This window comes from Vipera ursinii, assembly GCF_947247035.1.
Source record: "Vipera ursinii genome assembly, chromosome: 3".
In the NCBI taxonomy this organism is placed as follows: Eukaryota; Metazoa; Chordata; class Lepidosauria; order Squamata; family Viperidae; genus Vipera; species Vipera ursinii.
Window position 1 is genome coordinate 171,215,366 of NC_139516.1, and position 10,761 is coordinate 171,226,126.

Here is a 10,761-nt window from a genome sequence, read left to right on the forward strand (position 1 = left end):
GAGTGAGGACAGCATAGTTCATGGCTTCCTTGTGCTCCCCAGCTGTTTGCTGGAGTGCAAAAGAATGGTGGGAAAGGAGGGTAGAGGCATAGAAAGCAGCAGTGATATGATATCTTAGCGTATCCTGGCAAAGGATGCCTGATAAATACAAAGAAAGGTAGAATGCTATCCATGCTTGGCAACAGAAAAAAAGGTGCACTCTGAGTGGTCTTGCCAAACCATGTTCTGCTGTTTGGGACAAATTGAAGAAGTGGCTGCATTGCTGGTGCAGCGTGTGTGACACAGGAGGTACACTTCAATGGGGGCATCTTTCTCTTGACACTAACTACTCCTCCAGTAGATTCTAAAGGAGCTAGTCTTTATTTCTGGCCCAAGCTGGTTGTTTTCCACTGTGATTACTTGATGAATTATTTATTTATTATTTTATTTTAATTCCATTTATATCCCGCCCTTCTCCGAAGACTCAGGGCGGCTTACAAGCTTAGCAGTAGCCTTCATTCTATGTATATGCCTGCTTATTAGGGCTTTCACACACACCCCAAGCGGCATTATTACAAAGTCAGCTTAATTGCCCCCAACAATCTGGGTCCTCATTTTACCTACCTCGGAAGGATGGAAGGCTGAGTCAACCTTGAGCCTGGTGGGACTCGAAATTAAAATAAATTAAATAAAGCTTAGGCTGGCAACTTGACTGGAAACTGCAAGCCTCTACATTTTCCCATTATAGATGAGAAATACCAAATAACAATTAGATTTTTTCCTGTGTGTTATAATTTCTTCATTTTCTACCTTGCTTTCAATTAAAAACAGTCTGAAATTTAACCAAGTTTGCAGTGTGATGTATTAAAGGAAAATGTTTTTCCTTCTTTTGAAAATAATATTCTATTTCTTGGCAAACTTGGAAATATATTCTAGGCATAGGTGATAATTTTTTTCCAAATTTCAGATGATTGGTTCACGGGTATTATGTTATTGTTCAACAACAAATCAAATGTTACTGTTCTGGTTTTAAAAAATTGCTGCAAAGTTAATGACCAAAGTAAAGTAAAGAAAGAGCCGCTCAGTTTCACAGTGAAGGTTTTCAAAAACAAAACAATATATTTAATGGCATTCTAACTACCTGGAGATGTCAGAGGATACTTATAAATAAATACTAACCAAGTGATTCCAGGGTCACTACTGAAACTTTTCATGCAAAGGTGGATACCAGAAAAATACAGAAGCATCTGTAGGAAGAAAATGCCCACATACCTCTCATGTCATCCACCTCACCCCTTAAAATCCACTCCTCTCGCACAGCTCAGATCTCCTCAACCCATCAGTGAACCCACAAATAATAAAACAAAAGACTGCTTAACTACATTAACAGATTGGCTGAAACACATTAAGCACATTTCCTATTAGGAAATTGACAAATACCAAAGCAATCATAACTAAAGAAATCCCTTCAAGATATGGAAATCCTTTATCCAGACAATGCAGGTCCTCCAGCATTAGCAAGAGTCCAACACCGAGACACACAAAAGAGACAAGGTTATCATATTGCATTGGGTGAGAAAACTGAATTTCCTTCCCTCCGGAGCCCATGCATTTCCCAGGACAAAACACACTGGCAGGCAGAATTCACAAACAAGAAACCAACTTCCCCTATAAATATTTCTGCCTTTAATTTATGGCTGCCTTCAATTCTCTCTCTGTTTCATTGTCTCGCTTTTTGAATAAACTCTACTTCAACTTTCTTTCCTTTTGGTACTGTCCATGGGGTTTCCCAGTTGCAATGTATGGCTGTGAAAGTTGGACCATAAGAAAGGCTGAGCACCAAAGAATTGAAGCCTTTGAACTATGGTGCTGGAGAAGACTCCTGCGAGTCCCTTGGACTGCAAGGCGATCAAACCGGTCAGTCCTAGAGGAGATCAACCCTGACTGCTCTTTAGAAGGCCAGATCCTGAAGTTGAAACTCAAATACTTTGGCCACCTAATGAGAAGGAAGGACTCACTGGAGAAGAGCCTAATGCTGGGAAAGGTTGAGGGCAAGAGAAGAAGGGGACGACAGAGAATGAGGTGGCTGGATGGAGCCACTGAAGCAGTAGGCATGAGCCTAAATGGACTCCAGAAGATGGTAGAGGACAGGAAGGCCTGGAGGAATGTTGTCCATGGGGTTGCGATGGGTCGGACACGACTTCGCAACTAACAACTACTACTACTACTACTACTTCAACTTCAAGCAGTTGTCCTGAGTCCTTCATTGGACAACCAAGCTTGGAATCCAACTGTAAATTCTTCTAACATATCCATGTCAACAATCTCTTAAAATTCTGTAGGTTTTGAGCTGGGTAAACAAATGGATGGTATGTGTTAGTTGAAAGACAAATAGTATGTATTTAATTGATTGTGGCAGTTAAGAGCACTGAATGAAAGCGTGCAACATTTTGTAACAGGAAACTGAACAGCAACAGCAACTGAATGCTGTGAAAGACAGAAGAGGTAAACAAAGATGGCCACTGTTTGGGTTGCAAACATTGACAGCACAACCCCATCTGTTTTGTACAGAATTATAGAATTTGATTGAAACTGCTGGGGCACTAAATTATCTCAAAAGAGAACCATGGATATTGCTGTTTGGTTTATGAAATATGAAAAAAAAACTTTTGCCTTCCAAACATGTAATTCTTTTAACACAAGATTTAATCAATGCCTTGAAACTTGTAACTTACTGAAAAAATCCACAGTAAATTGCTGCATAACAAGAAACATCTGCCAATGTGTCTTTTCTTTTAAGAATCTCATTATTATTGACTTGAATATGTCTGGATAATATCAGAAGCAGAAAATTACAAAGCTAGCTTTTCACACTGAGGAACAGAACCTGAACTCAACAAAAGAATCCATTGAGAATGGAAAAATGGTATTGCAATAAATGGTGTCTCTTACTGGAACAAGCATCCAGCCTAGCAGCATTGCTTTATATTCCCAATTCTGGAGGTCTCAAATTGAGTAATATCGTATAATGTTAACCATAATCTTTCTTGATTTAGGCTTATTTTAATTAGTCCAACTGGTAGACTAGACATCTTTAACTTTTGTGTTACAATTTAACAATACAGTTTTCATTTTGAAAGGCTAGAAATTTAATTAATGGATAAAAATACTTCACTTCAAACTACACTGCAAAGCTATGCATATGGTACTAAATGCCATGCCAACAAAGATGCTGGAACCAGAAATATAGGTGAATGCTAACCTCAATTATCAGTGATCAATAGATCAGCATGATCCAATAATAATTTATTTCATCAATACATGTGAGTTATACTCAAGAAAATGAGAAAGCTTTGTCCATTTAAAATGCACCAAAAATCTTAATCCATAAAATACAATACTTTAATCAAAGCAAATTATAAAATGTTATAATTAATAAATTATTTAAATAGTATACTGAAACCATATCAACAGTGGAGATATCAACACCCAAGATACTTTACAAAATATTCCCCACATAGAATCTAGTCATTATCAGGTTGGAAGGTTACTAGAATTAATGGAATATTTACAAAAATATGGAAAGCAACAAAAGAAGAATCAGCAAGTTTTTACCAAGCTATCCCAGGAAATCTGGAAAATGACAGAGTGGCCAACTGACTGAAAATGGTCAATCTACATAGTAATCCCAAAGAAAGGAGATTTAGAGTGTGTGCAAATTATCATGCAATAACCTGTACATAAAATAGCAAAATAATCCTTGCAGTTATCCAGTGTAGATTAGAACTCTATGTGGAAAAGGAGATACAGGTAGTCCTTGAGTTATGACTACAATTGAGCCCAAAATTTCTGTTGCTAAGTGAGTTTTGCTCCATTTTATGACCTTTCTTGTTACAATTGTTCAGTGAGTCACTGCAGTTGTTAAATTAGCAACATGGTTGTTAAATGAATCTGGCTTCCCTATTGACTTTGCTTATCAGGTCACAAAAGATGATCACAGGACCATGAGACATCGCAGCCATCATATGAACCAATTGCCAAGCATCTGAATTTTGATCATGTGACCACGGGGCTGCTGCAACATTCTTCCAAGTGTGAAAAATGGTCATAAGTCACTTTTTTCAATTCAGTTCAGTTGTAGTTTTGAATGGGCAATAAAGAATGGTTGTAAGTTGAAGACTTATCATATAAATGATATAAAGGCTAGCTAGAGAGAAGAAAAACCTAAAGAGCCAGGGATTCTTTGTACTCTGCCTCTTTCCCCTTACCTCCATGCTTCACCCACTGTTAACAGTATGACAAAACCTGCAGCCCTGCTCTCGTGTAAGAGCAGCAACTTTGCTGGCCTCATTTTGGAGACAGAGCAAGGACAGGGTGGGGGCAACAGTTTCTCAAAGCTGGTGCTTCGCTCCCTGGATATGCATATTGCCAGGTTGTGGAGAAAGCTCTAAGAATATAGATCTTTGGTCCCAAACAATTGTTTTTAAAAAGATTTTAGGATTTCTTTTCAGATCTCATTTTCCCAGTGTTTATTATTTTAGCATAGTAAGTACTTTGTAATTTCCTCCGCTGCTCCTCTAAAAATAGAGTGGCAGTGGTACTATATATAAACATCTACTTTATCTCCCACAAGAAGGATCTTAAGTATTTAGAATACCTTCCTGAATATTTTCGAGCTTGCTTTTTCCAGAATTGCCTATAGTTAATCTGCACTGTAGTTATGGTTTCTATTAAACTTTTTTGCATTAAAAGCTATGTAAATACAGCAGTCAAACATCTGCATTATATTATACTAAGGATAAAGCAGCATGATGCTTGATGTTAGCCCTATCCTGCTGCAAACCAAAATTCTCAGTTTTTAGAAAGAAAAGCAACAGAAAAGAACAAAAGAAAAGCAGATAAACCAGTCAAAGGCTATTAGCTACTCACTATTTATTCTTTATATGAAATGAAATTTTTAACCAGGCTAGACATGCTGATTACCAACACTTTTGGTTTCATAATACAACAGGCATCCTTAGAGTAGAAAATCTGGGACAAGGATGAGCAAAATTGTTCAAATATTGCTGCTCCCACACACATTAGTTAATATGGCCATTAATTATGAATCATGGGAATTACAGCCCAGCTTCTGGATGTGATGCAGTTGATAATGCAGTCAGGGACTAGCATTTGCTAAAGTTCTATTGGACAGTTGAAGTTGCTTCTCCTCCATTAGGCAGCACCTTTCATGGCCATTTTGTCTTGGGCTGCAGGAGAAACAAGGATTTGCCCATACATAATGTAGCCCATATTTTGCAAAGCATCAGATATTTATTGGCTCTTTATACATACTGATATACCATCTTTTGGAAGACCGCTATTTCTGTTACTACATTTGAAGATTTTTTAAAAGAACAGTAGACCTGCATTAAAAAAAAATCCTATTTGATTTGAACTGAGAGGTACTGCTAGTTCTCTGAAATGAATGTAAGATTTTCTGAATGCCTTTAAGATGTCCTAGAAAACATAAAAGATTTGGAATACTTTATTTGGGTGTTGGAATGAAAATTGACATGTTCTATCACTTTTAACCTGAAAGGAAAGGAAAATAGACAATTTAGTCTCCTGAAAGACTATTAAATCTTTGTCCAAAAATAGACCAGTTGAATGGTTAGTGGGATGGCGGACAGGCCCCAGTGAAGTTTCAGCAATGTACCATGAAAATTCCCTTCTACTTCATGCTGCATTCATTTTCTACTTCATAAACCTTCATACTCACTTTGTAGGTATTTTTTATCTTTAGAAGTAAGCTTGAGTGATGTTATCGACACCAAACATCTCTACATTGGCATTATGTCCCACAAGAGGGTTAGCCTCCATCTCTGACCCATGCCCACAATTGTCAAAGCCCACCCCACTATACTCAAAGTCATGGAATCTACCAGTTGCTGTCCTTAAATTGTCTTACTATAATGTTGAAAGGACATAACTATTCACAAAAGTTGTTATTGAGGCAAGTTATTATCATGCCTTTTAAATTTAAGTTCCTAAGAGCTTTATTTACTGTATTGCTCTAAACAGTTTTTAATGAATAATGAGATTACTAAAAACAGAGTTCAAATGTAGTACTGTGTTTCCCCAAAAATAAGGCCCAGTCTCATTTTTTTATTTTTTGCCTCCAAAAGAGGCACTATGACTTATTTTCAAGGGGGGGGGGTCTTTTCCATGGTCTCACCAACAGCCCCAGCCAGCTAGCCCCATTCAGCCTCTGCAGCTGAAAATGGAGCTCAGGACTGATGCACGCAGCACCCCCCAGCCTACATTTCGCTGTCAGAGGCGAATCCGTAGCTTGGTTCTCAGCTGCAGAGGCCTTTCTGGAAGGCCTCTGATGGCAAAATGCATGTGGGGGGGGGTACTGCAGAAGAAGTGGGCCAGCAAGGCGAGGCAGGTGTCGTTTCATGGGAGGCCTGGCTACAATGATAAGTGGGTCCCGGGCACATGGGGCAACTCCACCCCCCACCCTTGGTTGATTTTTAGGTGTGCCCCAAAACTAAGGTTTATTTCGGGGTAGGTCTTACTTTCGAGGAAACATGGTATGTTAACTGAATGCAAGAGGTTAAAGAATAGAAATAAACACAATTGTCTTTCTGCTATAATTTGATATTAAAATAGATGTATAACTACTATGAGAAAGTGGTTCTATTTCTTTTCTCACATTCTATTCTATAGTAAACTTTTTAGACATGATATCAGAAAAAGAAAAGGCCATTTCAGAGGTTGCAGAAAAACAGTAGAAAATAGTAAGACAATGAAGTCAAATACATCACTGTATTGCTCTGTACCTTGAAATATACCCTTGCTTTCACCATATTAACAGACCTCTTCATATATTCCTTTTTTCTTTAAATCCATCAGCTCCATTCCTTCATAAAGTTCTCGCATTTCTTCTCAAGCCATTCATTCTTCCTTCATATGTGCTTTATATTCTATGTAATAAAATTATATACATGTTTTTAAACTTATCTCTTTGTTTTACCACTTACATTTCTTAAGCAATCCATTTCCATTACATTTGACTTTTATATTTGTTCTGACTTTTTCAATTCTCATTTCCACATATAATAAAGAGGACACAATTCTGGCTATATGTATCTATTTCCAAAAAGTCCTGAAACAAGGACTTCATCCAGGAAAAAAAGACCAAAGAACTTAAAGAAAATCAGTATTCTATATTGAGTCACTATTTTATGTTCATTATGTATGCCTTGGTGCTACAAGAACAGAAAAATAAAAAAATTGCTTTCAAGGACATCAATATAAATAAAATAGCAATCAAATGATTTCAAGGAATGTAATAGATAAAAATGTTTCCTAACATCTATTTTTCAAGAAAAATATGCTCCATATGTTTTCTTAATATTACAACAATAACTGGAAGAGACACGGAAAGCCATTCTTTTTTTTGTTCTGTGACTTTGTTATTGAGATAGCAGTCTAATATAAAATAAAAAGTCCTTTTAAAACCTATTTTTACTTTTTTACTGGTGCCAAACTTTGTTTAGATAATAACTAAAATATATAGTTATTGTGATATTATATACTAGACAACAAGAAACTTGGCTGTAGAAACTGCCTCAGTTTTATTGAACTGTAAAATCCTTGTGGACTTCCAGGGGAGATATGGCGAACTGATGACAGCTCTGCAAAAGCAGCACTGATGACCAAGGTAAAGACCAAGGAACTGATGACTTCTTGGAACCTCTCCAGAAGGAAAGAATGCAAGAGTGACCACATGTGCTCAGGAAAGTTGCTCCTGGCTGCAGAGACCATTGTTGTTGTTGTTAGTTGCGAAGTCGTGTCCGACCCATCGCGACCCTATGGACAATGTTCCTCCAGGCCTTCCTGTCCTCTACCATCTTCTGGAGTCCATTTAAGCTCACGCCTACTGCTTCAGTGACTCCATCCAGCCACCTCATTCTCTGTCGTCCCCTTCTTCTATTGCCCTCAATCTTTCCCAGCATTAGGCTCTTCTCCGGTGACTCCTTCCTTCTCATTAGGTGGCCAAAGTATTTGAGTTTTAGCTTCAGGATCTGGCCTTCTAAAGAGCAGTCAGGGTTGATCTCCTCTACGACTGACCGGTTTGATCGCCTTGCAGTCCAAGGGACTCGCAGGAGTCTTCTCCAGCACCATAGTTCAAAGGCTTCAATTCTTTGGCGCTCAGCCTTTCTTATGGTCCAGCTTTCACTGCCATACATTGCAACTGGGAAGACCATAGCCTTGACTATACGCACTTTTGTTGACAGGGTGATGTCTCTGCTTTTTAGTGTGCTGTCTAGATTTGCCATGGCTTTCCTCCCCAGGAGCAAGCGTCTTTTAATTTCTTGGCTACAGTCCCCATCTGCAGTCATCTTGGAGCCCAGGAAAATAAAATCTGTCACTACCTCCATTTCTTCCCCATCTATTTGCCAGGAATTGAGAGGGCCAGATGCCATGATCTTGGTTTTCTTAATGTTTAGTTTCAACCCACGTTTTGCACTCTCCTTCTTCACTCGCAACAAGAGGCTCTTTAGTTCCTCTTCACTTTCTGCCATTAGAGTGGTATCATCTGCATATCTTAGGTTGTTGATGTTTCTTCCGGCAATCTTAATTCCAACTTTTGATTCATCTAGCCCTGCCTTTCTCATGATGTGCTCTGCATATAAGTTAAATAGGCAAGGCGACCATAGAACAGCAATATTCTATAGGTTTGGGTGCAGGAAATGATGGGATTAGCCAACCACAGCATAGACCTTTAAACGATATTAAGTTCTCAAATCTTCATTTCTAATCACTTTCAGAAATTGCCTATTATCTATCTTAAAGCTTAGTTTGTTGAAATAAACTATAAATAGTTAATGCTATTTGCTAATGCAAATGTCCAGTGTTAAAATATTTTGCTCCAGTCTGTATTAATAAGTCAAGTTTAAGTGTCCTTCTCCTGTTATTGTAATATTTAGTTCTTTCTGGTTCCCTCTAGTATCTAACTTTCAAAGTCTCATCCTGTTGTTTTTAAAGAGAATGTAAAAGAAAAGCATTTTCCTACAATTCTTATAATTCATTCCATTATTTTACTTCCAATCCATCTCGGAGCTTCATCCATTTTTAATCCATTTCCAAAATCGAAGTTCTAATCTCCATTGTGCTGTTTATTCCAAAATATTTTTTTTAAGTCCCTAAATTTGTATTTAAAACTTCTTTCACTAAGGATTGAAAGAAAGTCACCTGGTGGTGTAAAACATGTTGCTCCATAGGTCCATAAAACAGGTAGTCTTTGACTAATTGAGCTGGGAATAAATGGTCATAAATCATTGCAGTTGTTAAGCAGGTAAACACATAATCAAGCCTGATTTTACCACCTTTTTTGTGATGTCATTAAGTAAACATTGCAGTCATTAAGCAAATACATTTACCCTTCTTTATATCATCTTCTTAGATATTATTTTGTACCGCCTTTAGGACGGTGGTCAAAATTATATCATTTTCTTCACAACAGTTGGCAGAGGAAAATTATATTAGTATCTCAGTTTTAAAAGATGTCAGTGCAAGTATTTTCTGATGGTTTCATTATATATACAGGAAAGTAATTTTTTTAGTACACGACGCTTTTCGTAAATAGGCTTCAGTTGGTGAGATAGGTTAGGTTTTCTGTTTCTTTTCTAATTGTGTTTTAATGATTTGAATGCATTTTTAAGTTCCATTAAATTAGACAAGATTAAATGAGCTTCAGTAACTTGAGCAGCATTATTGAGTATTCTGTGCATGGCATACTTTTATTATATTCATATTCCGCTAACTTGCTCGGGATATCTTTAGAAATAGGGTAGGGAGGAAAAAAATGAATTGTCCACAACGATTTGGTGCGTCGCTTTTTTTCAGTCCTAGTCGAACGATAATATGCTGCTACATATTACTAAATAAATACATATATTATACATACATGTGACTTGAGAAGAAACGGACAGCCCCCGTGTGGCCAAAGCGAATAGCTGAGAAGCAGGACTGTCATCCGCTTTCAGTATTACGTCAGACGTATCTTGCCATGTCTTCCCCAATCCAGAGCTCGGCAGATGAAACGGCGCCAAGCTGGAAGCGAGGGGGCGTGGCTTCCCTCCAGTTAACCTACTACAGAAACGTTTTTCTCGACTGCCGTTGAATAGCTTGGAATGCCTTATACCAGCCCTCCCCAAACGGCAGAGCGCTTTCTTTTTCGTCACGTGACAAGCGGGCGACTCGTTCTGAAGAGGGGAGATGGCCGTGAGGAAGGTACCAAATTATTTTCTGGGGAGGGAGAACGGCTTTGCCCGGAGAGTAGGACGTTGGAGTCTTCTTCCATGAATTCTCAATAACGGGGGCTCATGAGCATTGTAGAGAACGAAGGGTAGAAAGTTGCGCTTGCCTAGAAAGGCGAATATTAAGCTTTGGATGGCGGTAATTAAACCCTGCCTGAGGGGGCTTTTTCAGGGGCTATGGAATCTTACACTATAGCTCAGGGGTAGGCAACCTCGGCTCTTTTATGACTCATGGACTTCAACTCCCAGAATTCCTGAGTCAGCTATGCTGACTCAGGAATTCTGGGAGTTGAAGTCCATGAGTCATAAAAGAGCCGAGGTTGCCTACCCCTGCTATAGCTTATATCAGGGATCTTCAAACCTGGCCCTTTTATGATTTTGTGGACTTCAACTCCCAGAATTCCTCAGCCAGCATGCCTGGCTGAGGAATTCTGGGAGTTGAAGTCCACAAGTCATAAAAGGGCCAAGTTTG